Source organism: Microcaecilia unicolor, chromosome 2 (genome assembly GCF_901765095.1).
Source record: "Microcaecilia unicolor chromosome 2, aMicUni1.1, whole genome shotgun sequence".
NCBI classification, from domain to species: Eukaryota; Metazoa; Chordata; class Amphibia; order Gymnophiona; family Siphonopidae; genus Microcaecilia; species Microcaecilia unicolor.
In genome coordinates, this window is record NC_044032.1 from 469309332 (window position 1) to 469326848 (window position 17517).

The window sequence follows — 17517 nt, forward strand, 5'->3', positions numbered from 1 at the left end:
GATGCTGGACCTAGCTCCCAGGCAGTAGGAGTGTATAGTTTGGGATCTTTTACTCTGGGGAAGATGAGTGATAAGGATGATGTTAAGGATTTCCTGGTAATATTTGAGCAGATATCAGTAGCTGTGGTGTAACCTGTAGACCAGTGGGCCTTCTGGATTGCTATTTATTTGACAGGGTGGGTGTTGGCTGAATATCAAGCCCTGTCCCCAAGCCCAGGACTATGCAAGTGTAAAACCAGCCATAAAAGATTATATGGGTCTGTCCAAAGATTAGAGGAGGATTGTTAGGGACATCACCTTAGCTCTGCAAGAAAGGCCTAGGGCACTGGCACAAAGTCTGAAGGATTTCACTAGCAAATAATTAAAGCCAGAAGGGAAAATAGTGGCCCAAATCATGAAGTAAACAGTTTTGTAACAACTCCTCTATGCTGAACCCCCTAAGGTAGGGGAGAGGCTAGTAAAGAAAAGTAAGAAATCTGTAGAAGCAGCAACATGGACTGCAGAATTTTATTTTCATACAAAAACTATGCATTTCAGCCCTTTTATCATCTAATCTTAGATTTGTACACCACACTACTCTGGCTTGAGAATTAAAACGGTTCACATACAAGAAACTCACAATAACATGAGGAATTATATGAAATAAAAAAAGCTTAATATTTATAAAATAAAAATGTTTTCAAACTTCTGCACAGTTGCATATAGTTTACCTTTAAATGAATACACGATGGCAGCACATTCCAAATAGAAACTGCATTCCACATAGGAACCACACAAAAAGAGAACATAGCATCAGATTGGAGCTTAAACCATACGCCGTTAAACTGGAATTAAAAAAAAAAGCTGCCACACACCCGAGAAGTAAAAGAATAATAATAAAAAAAAAATAAAAATCAAATGAGCAGTTCTGAAGTGTTAACATACAAAACATGAAAAATCATACAAAGTTTTAAACACAATAAAGCCTCAATAGAGAGCCAATGAAGTTTTCTTCTATATGGAGTGATAATATCATATTTCTTCAAACAAAAATCAATCACAGAGCAGTATTCTGTCTCATTTGTAAGTTATGTAAAATTTGGCATTCAGTCCAACATAAATGGAGTTACAGTAATCCAGATAGGATAAAACCAGCATTCGAACCAGCACTGCAAAATGTGGTTGAAAAAAATAAAACCTAGTCAGACGTGGTTGACGCATGTGATAAAAAGTTCATCGCCACAGGTTGGGAGTCTGTGGTCCAAATGGAAGTGAAGAGTCCAGGATCACCTCCAAAACCCTGGATTCTTTATCCACATTTAAGGTTGTACCAGTAGCCAGCAGTATAGTAGAAGGAATGGCCAATACAGAGTTGGAAACTCATAGCACTTTGGTTTTATTTGGATTTAATTTAAGCATATTTGCTAAAGCCCAATTCTAAATTTTATCCATGTAGCTGGAAATTTGGATAAAAGTATCATCCAAGGTAGAACTAACAGGCATTAACATCAGAATATCATCACCATATGAAAGGAAACGTTCACCTTCACTAAGAGAAATGGATCCAAGAGAACTCATGGAAAGATTGTATAGCATAGGTGATAGTTCAATTCCCACTTCAGGCACAGGCAGTGCCTTGTGACTCTGGGCAAGTCACTTAACCCTCCATTGCCCCAGGTACAAATAAGTACGTGTATGCAATATGTAAGCCGCATTGAGCCTGCCATGAGTGGGAAAGTGCGGGGTACAAATGTAACAAAAATAAATAGTGGGGAACCCTGAGGCACCCTACAGTTCAAACGCCAGCTTTTAGCCAACACTCAGCTTTTCCATATACTGTAGGATCGATTACATAAAAATTCCTTAAAACAATTCCAAACAGGACCTATCAAACGGAGTTCACTTAATTGAATGCATCAGAGATGTCATATTGTAAAAGGCATATGTGTTTATCTCTATATAAATAACTTCAAACTTCAGTTGATAAAGTTAATAGGAGTGATTCAGTACTGTGCTGAGATCTAAAACCAAATTGTGATGAGTGAAGACATGAATAAAACTCTATGGGGGTATTTTACAAAGCATTGGTAAGCCCAACGCGGGCTTACTGAATACTAAATCGGGACTACCGCTGGCCCAACGCGGCCACCGATGATAGTTCCATCCCAGTCACATGCCATTTATGAGGGAAAAAGAAAACCCCCATGCATTGTGCGGTTACCGTTGGGTTACAGTGGGAGCCCTTATCGACACCTCATTGGGTGGTGGTAAGAGCTCCACGCCGCATGCCACACAGTAAGAGTTCTCTTACTGCATGGCCATGTTTGTCTGGGGCTTTTATCCACTGAGGTAAAAAAGGCCCTGGTGCATGGGAAAAACGGCCCCCGCCACTAGAACAGGGCCCTTTATACCACAGCTTGGTAAAAGGACCCCCATATATTGAGATAATTGTTTGCTAACAAAGGTCTCTAATAGCTTAGGGACCCTTTTACTAAGCTGCGGAAAAGGTGGCCTGCGGCATTGTAGGTGTGTGTTTTTGGCATGTGCTGGGCCAGTTTTTACCACGTCTGCAAAAAAAGTTTCTTTTTTTAATGGGATGGGAAAAGGGCATGTGGTAAAACTGAAACCAGTGCGCGTCTGAAACTGGCCTGAGCCCTTGATGCCACTCATTGTAAGGGCTCATGCGCTACACATGCCGATTACTGCTGGAATCAGAGCATGTGGGAGCAAATAAATAAATAAATCATCCAGGCATTATAGGCACATGCCAAACCTGAAATTACCACTGAGGGGGCGTACTGGCCTGGTGGTAGTCTCATTTGGGCGTGCACTGCATACACATAGATCCTAACGTGGCTTAGTTAAAGGGCCCCTTAGCCCTGCAATTGGTCGAAAACTGGAAACGAGACAGATCTAGATCCTGTGATTTGGGTATATAGGGGTGAGTGCTATATGGCTCATTTCTAAGGGAAATTTACCTGCCTGAAGTTAGAGAATATTAAAAAATGATACTAGCCATAAGTTTATAACTAAATTACAAGATGCCAAAAAAGTTTTAAAATCTTTCACCCTGAAATCTAAAGATTGTTCCAAAGGGAGATTTAAGTCTCCTAAAATGACTAATCTTGAATACTGAGTTGTATAATGAAGCAAACCTTTGTACAAGGTATCCTGGATCTGAGCCCAGGAACCTGATAGATGATATAACAACAAACCAATACTACCTAAAGTAAATGACGATTCATCTTGTAATCTACAACACATATACTCCAAAGCAGGTAAAACAACGGAATCAAGTAATGTAAGATGGAAGAAACTATTTTTAAAATAATAGCCAACCCACTGCCCCATTTATCTGTCATTGGAGAATGTAATATACTATACTATAACCTGGAAGACATAAATGTGATAATTCAGGACAGTTAATCTCCATCAACCATGTCTCAGACAGAAAAAAAAAAAGAAACCCAAATCAAAAGACACAATAAAATTGTATTCATCACTGGTCTAGCATTAATATAAGTGCAAGGCACAGGTACAGTAGAGGTAGCAAAGGAAAACCTATGATCATGTAAAATAGGATATAAATTGGAAATATTCCTTTGAGGTCATCTCAAACCATTATTACGTGAGGGCCTATTTCCAATAATTCATTCAAAATAATTAAAAAGTAAGAGGAACCTGCCCTTTCTTAGGGGCCCTTTTACTAAGACGCATAGGCGCCTACGTGTGTAAAACACGCGTCAAATTAGAACTACCACCTGGCTACTTCTTGCCCCTGGCAGTAATTCTAATTTCTACATGCGTCCAATACGCATGGCAGAAAATAATTTCTATTTTCTACCGTGTGGCGCTAACCGGGCAGTAATCGGCATCTCTCCCTACAATCCTCCCCGTGAACTCCGTTCGCTGGGTAAATGTCTCCTGTCATCCCCCTTCTCCCCCACTGCTAACTCCCGGCTCCGTTCCTTCTATCTCACTGCTCCCTATGCCTGGAATAGACTCCCTGAGCCAGTACGTCAGGCTCAGTCTCTGGCTGTCTTCAAGTCTAGGCTTAAAGCCCACCTCTTTGCTACTGCTTTCGACTCCTAACCATCACTCTCTTACTCAACACCCTCACTTATCACCCCTACCACTGCAATTTCCCCACCCCTAGCTGTCTGTTCATCTGTCCAATTTAGATTGTAAGCTCTGTTGAGCAGGGACTGTCTTTTTCATGTTAATTTGTACAACGCTGCGTAAGTCTAGTAGCGCTATAGAAATGTTTAATAGTAGTAGTAGTAGTATGCGTGCTGCCGATTACCATCTGGTTAATGTGTGAGACCTTACCGCTAAGTCAATGGGTGGCGGTAAGGTCTCAGACCCAAAATGGACGCCCGCTGATTTTTATTTTGTCACACATCCGTTTTCGGAAAAATAGGCTTTTTTTGCAGGTATGCTGAAAAATGGACCTGTGCACATCCAATGCACGTGTCTATACCAGCGCAGGCCATTTTTCAGCGCACCTTGGTAGAAGGACCCCTTAATTTTAACTTTACGGTCTATAGAACATAAAACAGGGATAGTGTGACCCTCAAGTTGCACATTATCAGACTTTGCAATAGTCAAGCCCAAAAGGGCTACTAGAGAAAAAAAATAACCAATTCGTGATAATAGAAGCAAAAGGAGCAGGACAAAACAACTCGCCAAATTTCAAATGACTTATCCCTCAGATAATGTCAAATCCATGCCAGGCGTCAAAGGCGTACGCTAAGATGGCCCAGAAAGCAAGTTTTCCAGATCTGGCCCGGACAGCCAAGGCTCCAGGGTGGCAAAAAGGGGGAAGAAGAGAAATAGAAAAGGTTTTTCTCGAGGGAAAGGGTAAGGGCAGTGGTGTACCAAGGGGGGGGGGCGATGGGGGTGGTACGCCCTGGGTGCACGCCGCTGGGGGGTGACGCGGCATGCGCCTGTGGGCTCTGACTTCGCTAACTTCACTCGTTCGCTGCAGCTCCCTCTGCCCTGGAACAGGTTACTTCCTGTTCCGGGGCAGAGGGAGCTGCAGCGAACAAGCAAAGTTAGTGAAGTCAGAGCCCACAGGCGCGCGCTGCGGCACCCCCCCCCCCCCCCAGCAGCGTGCACCCAGGAAGGGTGTCATTTTGCAGGGGGGGAGGTGTAATTTCACAGGGGGGGTGCACTGCGCCCGGGGGGGGAGCATTGGCAAACCGCCCCGGGTGCAATCCAAGCTAGGAACGCCACTGGGTAAGGGAGAACTAAAATGCTGTCAGTGTGGGAAAGGGGAATATTTTAAAAAGGAGTGCAAGGAAAGGATAAACTTTTGGGGAGTAGAGAAGAGCTGGAGGTACTTGAATCCCCCTTTATAAAAGAAGTAGTAATAGAAGAGAGCCCTGACTGTTACACGATTCTGAAGCCAGTCAGTTGATGCAGTGGCGTGCCACGGGGGCGGTCCGCCCCGGGTGCACATCACTGGGGGGGTGCCGCGCGCCGGTCAGCTTCCTTCATTTCCATGCTCCCTCTGCCCCGGAACAGGAAGTAACCTGTTCCGGGGCAGAGGGTGCATGGAAACGAAGGAAGCTGACCGGCGCGCGGCACCCCCTCAGCGGCGTGCACCCGGGGGGGTTCTTTCACCGGGGTGGGGGTGTCCTTTCGCCGGGGGGGGGGGGTCGCATTGCACCGGGGGGGCGGGGCGCATCGGCGATCCGCCCCGGGTGTCAGCCCCCCTAGGAACGCCACTGAGTTGATGTCTTTGTTCTGCCCCTATATTCATGGAAGCAGGGTGCATTGTTATGTATATTTTCCAAGCAAATGAACTGTAAGTTGATTTTTTAAATTTACTATAAGTTGCTACATTAAAGAAGAGTTGGATTAAGAATTGAGAGTCTTCTGGTAAAGTTTTTGCTTGGGAATGGTTTAGTTGGCTGTTGAAACTTTGTGACCTCACCTAGCCTAGTGTAGCACAGTCCTGGAAATGACAGGATAAAGTGAGGTAGCAAGTGAAGGAGGGAGAAAAGTTCTATGAAGCACAACTAAGTGCCATTTTTACTAAGCTGTGGCAAAAGGGAGCTTCGGTGCGTGTTTTTCACTCGTGTTGAGGCCCCCTTTTACCGTAGCAGGTAAAAGGGATGTCTCTCTTTCCTGCAAGAAATGGCTGCGTGGCAAATAAAGCACTTGCTGCGCAGCCATTTTGGGGCAACGACCTTACCTCCACCCGTTGAGGTAGTGGAAAGGGCTTCCACGCTAACCTGGTGATAATTGGGCAGCGCATGGCACTGCCTGATTACTGTTGAGTACAGTCCGGCGCTACAAAAATGAATGTATTTTTGTAACACCGGATATGATGGAATGCTAGGGGTGGGAAGTAACGCCGGGCTGCTGCAGTAACCTGGCAGTACTTCCTGTTTAGCAAGTGGTAAGCCTATGTTGGTCTTACTGCTGATTAGTAAAAGGGGCCTTGAGTGCATACATGGGGTCTCCACATCTTACCCAGTGCAGCTAAGTAACAGGGATCCAACTATAAGCTAAGGGTGGCAATTCTTCCCCAAATCCCCTGTGAAATGATCCTGGATAGAAAGTGGACTTATTTTTCCAAATGTTTAAAAGAGGGGGGGGGGGGGGGGGGGGGAGGGATATTATCCATGAGGGCTCAAGCTCAGAAGATACTAGAGAGAGATCATGTAGAGAATTATTTAGCCTATGTTTTCCCATTTCAAGAGGGGGCCATTGAACCTTCAGGTAAAGAGAGGAAAAACAAGGTCATTAGGAAGAAGAAAAGGAGAGAAAGAACTCATGCTGTAAGGTCTTGGAGAAGGTGCCTCAACGCCTTGGTTAGGGGAAGATGTAGTAAAAAGATTCCCCTCCTTCCTCCAAGAAAAGAAAGCAGAACCTGTTTTGCAGCATGCCTACAAAAAAACTTTTAACCCAAGTGAAGAAGAGTTTTCCTAAAATTGGTATTCAAGAGAATAAATTATATAGAGAGGTCCCTGACTCTATGGGAGGGGGCACAGTAACTTTAGGTAATCCCCCAAATATATTTGTAGACAATAAATCAGTATCCGAAATCAGAATTTGTCTAGAGGCCAACAGATGATACTTTTGCAATTTGATCTAACTTCCGCATTCGATCTTATGGACCATATTGCATTATTACAACTCCTAGATATTACAGGAAAGGTGCTTTTTTGGTTTACAGGATTCTTAGTTAATAAGACATACAGGGTGAAAATGGATAATTCTGTTGTGGATCCATGGCTGCCCTAGAGTGGAAAACCACAGGGACCACCCCTGTCTCCCATTCTTTTTAATGTTTTAATGAGTTCAGTGGAAAGTTATTCAATTTGGGGGTAAGCTTTTTCAGCTATGCTGATGTTATTAATGTACTTGTTCCTGCACCTCTAAAGGCAGAAGCAATTGCATTGTTAATTCAAGAGTGTCTAGATAACGTTGAAAATTGGACCAGCCTTTGTAAATGAAAATAGAATAAAGATAAAACAAAGCTTATTTGGTTGGACTCTTCTTTGTACAAGCCCCCTATGAAGCATCAGCTTAATTCCATATATGGTGCTCTAACTTGCGCACACAAATAAGGGTATGTACCCAATTTATGTGTGCAAGTTAATTGATTAACAATCCACCATTTAGCACTGATAGTTGGGTGCTAATATTCAATTATCAGCCCTAATGGGCATTAATTGAAATTTGCATGTGCATCTTTAGGCACTGGGATCCTCACATAACTTTTACGCATGGATTTCAGAAAAGGGGGCAGGACTGTGGGAGGGGCATGAGCAGGTCAGTGGCATTCCTGGAATTTCATTTATTTTTATAGAATAAGGGGGATCCGCATGTAATTTAGGCCTGAGAATTTGCACCAAGTATTACTTGGTGTAAATTCTCGCACCTGAACTTGGGCATGGATCATAGTGCCAAATGCTATTCTATAAATGGTGCCCAACTCTGAGTGCCATTTATAGAATAATGTTTGGTGCAAAATTTTATTGGCACAGATTTTTCAGCATTATATATATAGAATTTTGGCCTAGATGACTATTGGTAATCTCACACTGCCATTAGAGACCTCTTTAAAAATCTTAGGCATAACATTGGATTCCTCTTTAATGCTGGAAAAAGAAATTGCTATTTTAATACAGAGAGGCTTTTATAAATTGAGATTACTTTATCATCTAAGGAAATATTTCTTGTTTGAGCAATTTAAAACATTTGTTCAAGCATTAATAAATTACCCAACTAAATTACTGTAATATTTTATAAGTAGGTTGCTCAGTAAATTTGAGAAAGCAGTTACCTAAGGCTGTGGCAGGAGAACTCCTAGCCCTCCAGTATGATATATTGATGCTCCATCCCTGCCTCTTGGTAACCCTTGGAAACTCCAGGGATCACCTGTCTGGGTAGAGGTGAGTTAGCTGTGAAGGGTTGTTCCCAATTCTCAATCCTAGGTTCAGACAGTTTCCTACATGTAGGGTCAGATGACCTCTTATGTATTGACCAAAGATACTATGTTGCCCTGGCCTGGTCATACTCTCTAGGATAATGCTGCCTATCCTGAGATGAGACCCTAAAAGCGGGGTCCTGTGCCTTCATCCCCATCTACCTGCTCATCATTGCTTTGTTGGCTCCTGGAGAAATGTGCTTTCCACAAATCTATATCTATTTATCTACACAACAATGGTAAAAGAAATAAAATATTTCTGCTAGTAAGCAATAACATAGAATTTCTCAGTTTCAGACATATCACAATCCATATAACATTTTATAACCATCAAAATATTTCAGATATAATAAGAATTAAGGAAGGAGAAAATTTTATATGTAAAAAATAATAACCTGAATGACATTTCCCCTGATCTACTGTGTATTATGTTTAGTCAAATCTTGTAATCATTGTGTTCTGGAAATGTATGTTAAATCTGACTAAAATACCCTTATAGAGATCAATATCCATTCAAGCTCTATTTAATGTTTTTAAGAAGAAAATAATTCAGTCAGCATTTCAATTCTCGTTTACTTCTACAGCTTAGTTTTCACTAATATACCTCCAGAGAGAAGTTTGGTTATAATGCAGACTGCTCTTTACTGTGTTTGTTCCTTGACTTCACATTCTATAATTTAGATCTAAATTAATTGTTCACATCTTTAGGATAGATTGTATCTAAGGTGTATATACAGTGGGACTCTTTTTCTGATAAACAATTTGTCTGTCTCCTCTCTGATAATTAAGCATCATTTTTAACCATTAACCCATTAAGTACCAAATGAATGTGTGGCTTAAAACTGATATTTTTTTTGTAATATATCTCGGGCACATAACAAAATAACAGTGGAAACAAGAACTATCGAATGACTTCAAACTCAGAAAGTTACAAGCTGATCTATATATAGATCAGTGGCACCTAATGAGACTTGTATCTCAATTGCCATTCAACGAGTGTGATAAGGGTAAAAACGGCTGCTTGTGCTTGGCGTTAATATGTCCTAAAAGTGCGACCACGTGGCCTGAAAGTGAAGTCCCTGACCTTTTGAAATGTCCTTAACCTGTAGTTGTTTCATTTCCATGTCCTGAATCATTAATATTCTCCACTGCAGAAAAGTAGGACCGTCCTCCAAGCGCCATGTCTGTAATATTGATTTAAGACCAAACAACACTAGGCAATGTAGAAACCTGTTGCTCCCTTGCTTTGTTGGACTTTCCAGGGTATAAGCCCCAAACAGCAGAAGAGGTGTGTGTGCCAATCATAGGCACAACAGTGAGAAAAAATACTGAAGCAGACTCAACCAGAAATCTTTAATAGCCAGGCACGTCCAACACATATGGCCCAGATGAGCAGCTGAAGCCTTACACTTGAGACACTGTCTCGTGGAGTCAAATCCCATCCTATGAGGTATGTGGGGCGATATATATAGTCTTAAAGCGAATTTATATAAAGTTTCCTTGTGCAGCACACAAATAGTATAAGCTTTGGTATGCAAAATAAAATCTTTAAACTGGTCCCCTGTGAGCTGTTGTCCCAATTCTATTGTCCATTGCCTTGCTAGTGCAGCAAAGTCAAGATCTGGAGTTGTGTCCAGCAATGCTCTATGATGGAAGTGCAGTGGTACTATGGATTGTGAGCTCAACATTAATGTTTCTTAGAACACCTCTTGCACATCCTCTGTAAGGGCAGTCCAGTTCAATGAGCATAATGGCAGGCCTGAAGATAGGCATAAAGGTCTGTAGAAGGCACTTGATATTCCTACTGAATCGTGGGAAAGGATTTTGGTCTGCCTTCTATATCTATAAAGTGTAACAAATAATATATACCATAATGTTGCCAGCATACAAATGGGTCTTCACCCAGACCCCGGGGGAAATCTGGATTTCCAAACAAAGTCAGATATGGAGTCACGTTGGCAGAGAATGGATAGCAACAACAAATCAATTTCCAGGCCTCCCTTGCTGCTTTGTAGATCTAAAGATGCTTATATATGCCCTAGGGCAGGGTAGGCAGACGATGGAGTGTACTGTTGATATGAATTCCAGGTACCAGCCATGTCTCCATGCTGGTGCAAGAGAAGGCCTCAGTATTTCTATGCCAATCATTGATATGTCACATCTGGTTGGCCACTGAAAATAATTTAATGTTAAAGACCCATCCCCCCATGTTGTATTGGAGTCTGCAATACTTTGAGGGGCAGTCTCGACTTCTTGCCTTGCCACAAGTAATGTTGCATAATCCTGCTCAGCTTTCTCTCATCTCTGCCCTTCAAAAAGAAAGGTACCATCTGAAACATATATAACCATCTTGGCACTAGTATCATGCTAAAGAGTCTTATTCTACCTCAAAGTGACAATGGGTATGATCCCCATAATCAAAGCTTAATTTTTGTTTCTTCTATTAAAGAGTAAATGTTAGCATTGTATAAAGCAGTAAGATCTGCTGGAAGATTTATCCATAGGTATTTCAATTGCTTTTCCTCCCAGGCTAGTGGGAAGGCTCCTACCCATTCCTTTCACACTGCCTTGCTGACCGGGATCACCCTGGACTTAGATGGATTCAAAGTGGACCCGGAGAGTCAGCCGTATTCAGCCAGCAATTCTAATAGGGCGCCCAAAGAACATTGTGAATCTGACATCACCACTACCAAATCATCCGCAAAAGCTAATCCTTTGACCTGTGTGTCCTGTAATCAAACTCCGACTATTGTCGGGGCATTATTTAAGGTACAAGGTTCCAATGAAAGAATAAAGAGTAACAGCGATAAAGGGCACCCCGCCTCATCCCACAGGAAATTGAGAAAACGGGGGAATAAGTGCCTTTTACTATTAACTGTGGGGCTCTTCATACAATGTCTGAATGGCTTGAAGAAACCAGCCCTGGAATCTAAAATGTGCTAGTACCTCAAATAGGTACAGCCAATATACTTAGTTGAAAGCCTTCTCGGTGTCTCGACTGGCTACCAGGGCTGGCGTCTCACTGATCTTACAATGCTGCATTGCCATGAGTATCATCTATACATTTAGTACAGACTGTCTGCCCCTTTCGAATCCCACCTGAGCCTCACCTATTAAATCAGGGAGAACATCTCCCAGTCTGTTGGCCAAGATTTTGGACAGTATTTTAAAATCTACATTAAGTAGTGAGATGGGCCAGTATGAGTCCACTTTCTCTCTAGGGTTTTGAGGTTTGGGGATATGCGCAATGTAGGATGTATTGGCAAGTAAGGAGAGCGAGTCAACCTCCACCACCATTGCAAAATAAGCATGTAGGGGTCCTATTACCTGTAACTGCAGGCTTTTGTAAAATAAAACCCCAGTAAACCCAGTACTGTATACAGTTTTAAAGTCTACATTGCCTGTTCTATTTGTTTAGGTTGAATAGGCTGGTTAAGGGCTGCTACAGCCTCAGCAGTCAATGAGGGCAGCAATGCGGCTTCCAAGAACTGTCATATAGGTTCAACCTGACTACCCCCATCTGCCTTCCCATGCAAGTTAGAAAAGTAAGTTAAGAACAACTATGTGATTTTATCATGGCATCCAGTGTTGTCTTCAGTCTTACTCTGCAAAGAAGGGACTACTCGAGTGCCCACCCTCCAAGTCTTAACAAGTCTAGCCATGAACTTACCCGATTTATTTGTATACTGATAAAATTTATGTTTACAATGTAATGAGGAGCACATGGTATGTTCGTGCAAGAGAGTATTAAGTGTTATTTATGTTGAGTAGTAAGCCTCTTTATTCCCTTCAGTTGGTGCACGTGCATAGACTTATTTGAGGCGAGTAAGCTGTCCTAAGTGAAATATACTTGCAGCTTTACGAGCCTTATGTGCACTAGTATATACTATTATTTCCCCTCTTAACATCGTTTTCACCGTCTCCCAGAACAGATCAGGACGATCTCTGTGGTGACCATTTGTAAGAACAAAATATTCCCACTTATCACGTAAGAATGTTAAAATAATCCTGGTCTGCTGACAAATACTCTGAGGAAATGCCAGTGACCCTGAGGCCAATAAGACTTTGGAGGATCTAGATAAATCCACATTGCATAATGATCCGATATGCCCCTGGGGCCTAACACTGCTGCCAAAATGCTCTGGAAAAGTGCCCGTTTTATCAGTATGTAGTCTATTCTGGACTGGGTGCCATGTGCGTGGGAGACTTGTGTATTCTCGCTCCCCTGGGTGAAGGAGGCTCCAAGGGTCAACTAGATCTAGTTCACTAGAAAACTGGTGCAGAACTCCATCACCTGGGGACTTTACCCATGATTTTCCAGGCTTTCCAGAGCGATCTAATGTAGCTTCTCCATGTCTGTCTCAATAGCAAACTATGGACCTTTTCCTCCAGGAACTTGTCCAAACCATTTTTTAAACACAGATACGCTAACCGCTGTTACTACATGCTCCTGCAAAGACAAAGTCAATGATCTCGAGAATCGTTCTTAGTGAGACAACTTGCGGTTTGTAGGATTGTCTGAATCGATTCCAGAGTATGATTTTCATAAAATCTTGGTGACCTGGCTGTTAGCTAATTATCCAGAGGCGAAGGGGGGCGTCTTTCGTCTAGAGCAGGCTTCTCGGGTTAAAAACAAGTGCACCCAAAACATGAGACCACGTATTGTAATAGCAAAATTCCATCGGTATCTACAGAAAGCAATGGTACTAAGACATTACAAAAATCACAAAGATGGTTTCCGGTATGATGGCGCCACAGTAAAACTCTTTCAAGATCACCCCTCAGCATTGTCAGCACAACGGCATGCTTTTTTGACTATTTCTTAAACCTTGGCACAGAAACAGCACCACTTCATGTTGCAATACTCGGCCACTTAACAATGGCCAATGGATTAAGTATAGCACCCCAGAAGCAGCACAAGACTGGCTTAATTGTCTATAAACAACATGAATGTTCCACTTAATGCAGAGGTATACATCAGGTAACAGTGGATCATTCAGTAAATTTGTTTTGCCATGTTGATATTTCCTGTTTTAATCTCTCAGCTCATGGGTTACTGACATTGAAAATGAATGGGGTAGAATATTATGTATCAGATCTTTGCACTGGCAGGGATGGGTTCCCCCCCCCCTAGCGCACGTGGAGGGGCATTTTCGAAAGAAATGTCCAAGTTGCGATTTGGACGTCTTTGTGAAACGTCCAACTCCAGATGCGGGGAAACCCGTATTTTCAAAAAAAGATGGACATCCATCTTTCGTTTCGAAAATACCATCAGAGACATCCAAATCCTTAAATTTGGACGTACCTGGATTTGGACGTCCCTAGATATGGACGTCTCTGACTTTCAGCGATTTTCGAAACCAAAGACGTCCATGTCAAAAATGTCCATATGCAAGCCATTTGTATGTGGGAGGAGCCAGCATTTATAGTGCACTGGTGCCCCTGACATGCCAGGACACCAACTGGGCACCCTAGGGGGCACTGCAGTGGACTTCATAAAATGCTCCCAGGTACATAGCTCTCTTACCTTGTGTGCTGAGCCCCCCAACCCCCCCTCCAAACCCACTACCCACAACTGTACACCATTACCATAGCCCTTACGGATGAAGGGGGGCACCTATATATATGTGTACAGTGGGTTTGTGGTGGGTTTTGGAGAGCTCGCTGTTTCATCTACTACTACTACTATTTAGCATTTCTATAGCGCTACAAGGCATACGCAGCGCTGCACAAACATAGAAGAAAGACAGTCCCTGCTCAAAGAGCTTACAATCTAATAGACAAAAAATAAATAAAGAAAGCAAATCAAATCAATTAATGTGAACGGGAAGGAAGAGAGGAGGGTAGGTGGAGGCGAGTGGTTACAAGTGGTTACGAGTCAAAAGCAATGTTAAAGAGGTAGGGGGGGTATGGGCCTGGGTCCGCCTGTCTGAAGTGCACTGCAGTACCCACTAAAACTGCTCCAGGGACCTGCATACTGCTGTCATGGACCTGAGTTTGACATCTGATGCTAGCATAGAGGTTTGCTCAAAATATTTTTAAAGATGTTTTTTGAGGGTGGGAGGGGTTAGTGACCACTGGGGGAGTATTGGGAGGTCATCCTTGATTCCCTCCAGAGGTCATCTGATCATTTTGGGCACCTTTTTGTGCCTTATTAGTAATGAAAACACGTCCGGGTGAAAACGTCCAAGTGTTCATCAGGGACGTCCTTGCTTTTTTCGATTATGGTTCAAAGACGTCCAAGTGTCAGGCTCGCCCAAGTCCCGCCTTCACTATGCCTCCACCACGCCCCTTTGAAATTTGGACGTCCTTGCGACAGACTGCAGTTGGAGACATCCAAAATCGGGTTTTGATTATACCGATTTGGACGTCTCTGTGAGAAGGACGTTCATCTTCCGATTTATGTCGAAAGGTGGATGTCCTTCTTTTTTGAAAATGAGCCCAATAGGGACCCAATACTATGCTCCTCTCTGATGAGCAGGATATAAATAAGAGAAATAAATAAAATCTTGCGTGGAGCAGAAGATGTGGTAAAGCAGCTAGTGTAGCTTGGTTTAAAATAGGTTTGGAGAAATACCTGGAGGTAAAATTAATGATGCTTTTATTAAGGTAGACCCTGGGAAAGCATTGCTTATCCCTGGGGGTCAGTAGCATGGAATCCTGCTACTTTTGGGATTCTGCCAAGTGCTTGTGACCTGGCTTGGACACTGTTGGGAACAGAATACTGAGCTACTTGGACTTTTGCTCTGACCCAGTACGGCAATCTTTATGTTCTTATGAGTTAAATGCACAGCAGCTTTCCCCAAGATGATGTAACTATCCCAATAGTTAATGCAGAGGTTTTGAAAGTATTATGCTTTCATTTTGACAATTAACATGTGGAATCTGCAAAACCTTGGTAAATGGGGGCCTTGTGAATGTTTTATCAGACACAATTAATTTTTACACTGAAAGTTTTTAAACCCAAAGTTTTAGCATAAAGCCAACTTAAAGATCTTAATTTGCATTGTGTTTGTTTTTCTGGAAGGAATCCTGTGCTAATTATTGTACTGAGGTGTCCTACATTATTCATGAAGCCAAAGTATCCTGGGCAGCTTTAGCAAATAAATCAGTTAGTGAATGTCGTCAATCTCATGACAGCTTGACAGCTTTTCAGCAGAGCAGATTGTCCCAACTATTTGCTTGAAGAATATTGCTATCTTATCGGACAAGGCAAGGAAAAATGGTAATTTTGTTTGATGCTAAACTAATTGTAATTTACAGAAAGGTTTTGTCGTATTGATTTGGAGCTAAATATAGACACATCAGGGTTTCATATAATGAGAAAATACTGTATGTTGAGCTTTATTGACTGTTATTAAGTATCCTTAATAACAGTTATGGATCTTAAAACTAAATATGTATATAGGAGTAGCCTAGTGGTTAGTGCTATGGACTTTGATCTTGGGGAACTGGGTTTGATTCCCACTACAGCTCCTTGTGACTTTGGGAAAATCACTTACCTGTATATAAACTGCAGTAATTGTAACCACAGAAAGGCAATCTATCAAGTCCCTTTCCCTGTGATGGACCAGATAGCAGTATACATGTAGTAGGTACTTCTAAGATATTATAAATTTAGGTGTTTATTTTCCTGCTAATTGTTTTTTTTTTTTTTTTTTTTAACTTTCTTTTTATTTGGCCAGTGTCAAACATAACAACAAAATGTGAACACAAGAACAGACTTGGCAGGAAAATAACAAGTTAGAGATACTGCATCCACTAGAACTATCCCTGTATTCTTATATACGGTAGAGGGCTTATATCTTCTCCTCAGTGTCCACAACATTAACCCTGCAAGCCCATCAGGAATACGGCTCCATGACTATGATCAAATGTTTTATATATGAAAGAAAAAGAAGAAAGAAGATCCGCCATGTCCCATTCCCTCCTCTAAAATTAGCCATTAACTATAGCACTGCTTACAATGGATGTGGTGTTCACAGAGGGATAAGGTGACAAAACAATAGTCTAATTTAGTCACCCCAATTTACACACAACCTAATCTGGCTATAGATGGCTCCCTGCCCTTATAGCTCATGTTAGTTTATCTTACACTTGCATCTCTTGAAATTCAAGTAGTGAAGGGGAGACCCCTTTCTGACTTCCAAAATCTGGCGATTGCCATCTTACCTGCCAATGACAGCTAGGAAATAAGCTGTAAGTCCCCTTTGCCCTTACTATGTTTTATCCCCAGGCCCAACCAATAAAAAGTAGGCTTAGGAGCCCATATCCCAGCAATCCAGTGCTGTATCTTTCCCAAATAGCACTCCAAAAAGCCTGTATGGTGGGACAGTCCCACCATAAGTGTTCTGGGGTCCCCGTAGCTCCACAGTTTGACTAGCATTGTTCTTGTTTATCATCCCCTGCTTTCTACCCTTTCTTTGGTGTCCAGTATAAATGGTGAATGATATTAAATTGTAGTTTTAGTGATAGCGAAGTAGACATACATATACTCATTGATTTGCATCCACCCCTCCATCCCAATATCCACACAGAACCAGTGTTCACATGCTCTTATGTGTCTCAGTTGCCCATGCGGTTCCAGCTCCGCCAGACTTATAAAAAACCTTGACAGCATCTTGGAATCCCGCTTTTGTGTAAACGGCACCACTTCCAGGCATGTGGGCTCTCTGTGTATATTGATCTGAGCATTATTACTCACAATTGAAAATACTGATAAAATGGTATTCTGAGCATCTGAAGCTCTTGTAACAATTGAGTGTGTGATAACAGAGGGTCTTGGGGGAATATATCTCTACAGTACTTCATATCTAAAGTTTCCAAAGCCATACACAGCATGGTAAAGTACTTTGTGGAACACGGATAGTAATCTCTCTGTTTACTCAGTAGAAAAAGTACCTCTTCTATATTATATTTGTGCCATTGCTTAAAATCCAGAAAACTGTAAGGGCTGTTTCCTGGATGTTTCATGCCCTATTGCCTTTACCCTGTGATAAATTAAAAAATTGAATATGATACTAAGGTGGACTTTTCAACTGAACCCATTAAATGTGATGAGTGATAATGAGCACTCATCACCTTCAGAACTGCAG

The 17517-nt window shown here is 42.1% G+C and overlaps 1 protein-coding gene across 1 annotated transcript in view; it reads left to right on the top strand.

The window, feature by feature from the left end:
* Nucleotides 1-17517, top strand: part of CTNNA2 (catenin alpha 2) — a 1714656-nt gene that overhangs the window by 242538 nt on the left and 1454601 nt on the right. The window lies entirely within an intron of this gene.